We start from the raw sequence: 2338 nt of genomic DNA on the forward strand, positions 1-2338 counted from the left end.
CTCTGTCCTCTACTTCTGCCCAAGTCCCACCCGACGTATCTTGCCTGGACAGTTCCAGTCCTGCCTCTTAATTGCCTTTTTGTTTACATTCTTAGCCCCTTGATTGTCTATTTTCAGCTCAGAAACTAATTTTTTAAAAACATATAAGTCAAGTCCTCTCAAAACTTTCCAAATGGACAGATAACTTGGAATAATATCCTTACCACAGCCTTTGAGAACTGACATGGTCTTCCCCTCATTACCCCTCTGACTGTATGTCCTTCCTCTCTTCCTGCTTCTTCCTCCTGCTCTAGATATATTGATACTCTTTCCATTTGTAGGACATATCAAAGCTTATCCTCCTCAAACTCTTGGCAACTGTTTCTGCTTTGCCAGTGTGTTGTTCCCCAAGATAATCACTTGACTTGTTCTCTTATCTTTTAAAGCCTCTGCTCAATGTCCCTTATCATAAAGGTCTTCCAAGACTATCCTGTCCAGAACAAAGTAACACCTCCATCCTGACCCTGTCATTCTTTCTCCTTATTTTCCATTATGGCACTGAGAGCTGCCTAATCATCTATCAACCAGTCAATCATTTATCTGCTTATTTATTGTTTGTACTAGAAAGTAAGCTCCAGAAAGGTTGAAGTGAAGAAGTGACGTTGTTCAGTAGTGTCTGACTCTTTGCAACCCCATGGACTGCAGCCCACCAGGCTTCTCCATCCATGGGATTTTCCAGGTAAGAATACTGGAGTGCCATTTCCTTCTCCAGGGGATCTTTCCGACCAAGGGATCAAGCCCAGGTCTCCAGCATTGCAGGCAGACGCTTTAACCTCTGAGCCACCAGGGAAACCAGGAAGGATTTATTCCTACTATAAATAGAATTGCCTCCTTCAGTTCTTTCAAATTGTTCAGATGTATAGAAACACAATGGATTTTTGTGTATTGATCTTATACCTTGTAATTTTGCTGACTTTGTTCATTAGTACAAATAGCTTCTTTGTGCATTCTTCAGGGGTCTGTCTATGTAGGATCAAGAGGATCAAGTCATCTGCGAATAGAGATGGTTTTATTTCTTCTTTTTCAATTCTTCCTTTATTCTTTTTTTCTTATATAATTTCTCTGGCTAGAATTTCCAGGAAAATATTGAAAACTAGTGGTGAAAGTGAGCATGCTTACTTTAATACTGATGTTTGGAGGAAAGTTTCCATTTTTTTTCTGTCAAGAATTTTAAACAGTTGAAAATAAAAGTAAATACTGGTCTCCCTCTTAGTCTTTGATTGCCTATAGAATATAGGCATAATTATACCTTCATTATTACCAAATTCAGACTTAAATTGAAGAAATTAGGGAAAACCACTAAACCATTCAGGTATGACCTAAATCAAATCCCTTATGATTATACAGTGAGAAATAGATTTAAGGGCCTAGATCTGATAGATAGAGTGCCTTAACTATGGAATGAGGTTTGTGACATTGTACAGGAGACAGGGATCAAGACCATCCCCATGGAAAAGAAATGCAAAAAAGGAAAATGGCTGTCTGGGGAGGCCTTACAAATAGCTGTGAAAAGAAGAGAAGCGAAAAGCAAAGGAGAAAAGGAAAGATATAAGCATCTGAATACAGAGTTTCAAAGAATATCAAGAAGAGATAAGAAAGCCTTCCTCAGCGATCAATGCAAAGAAATAGAGGAAAACAACAGAATGGGAAAGACTAGAGATCTCTTCAAGAAAATTAGAGATACCAAGGGAACATGTCATGCAAAGATGGGCTCGATAAAGGACAGAAATGGTATGGACCTAACAGAAGCAGAAGATATCAAGAAGAGGTGGCAAGAATACACAGAAGAACTGTACAAAAAAATCTTCACGACCCAGATAATCACAATGGTGTGATCACTGACCTAGAGCCAGACATCCTGGAATGTGAAGTCAAGTGGGCCTTAGGAAGCATCACTACGAACAAAGCTAGTGGAGGTGATGGAATTCCAGTTGAGCTATTTCAAATCCTGAAAGATGATGCTGTGAAAGTGCTGCACTCAATATGCCAGCAAATTTGGAAAACTCAGCAGTGGCCACAGGATTGGAAAAGGTCAGTTTTCATTCCAATCCCAAACAAAGGCAATGCCAAAGAATGCTCAAACTACTACACAATTGCACTCATCTCACATGCTAGTAAAGTAATGCTCAAAATTCTCCAAGCCAGGCTTCAGCAATACGTGAACTGTGAAATTCCAGATGTTCAAGCTGGTTTTAGAAAAGGCAGAGGAACCAGAGATCAAATTGCCAACATCTGCTGGATCATGGAAAAAGCAAGAGAGTTCCAGAAAAACATCTATTTCTGCTTTATTGACTATGCC

Source organism: Bos javanicus, chromosome 28 (genome assembly GCF_032452875.1).
Source record: "Bos javanicus breed banteng chromosome 28, ARS-OSU_banteng_1.0, whole genome shotgun sequence".
Taxonomy (NCBI): domain Eukaryota; kingdom Metazoa; phylum Chordata; class Mammalia; order Artiodactyla; family Bovidae; genus Bos; species Bos javanicus.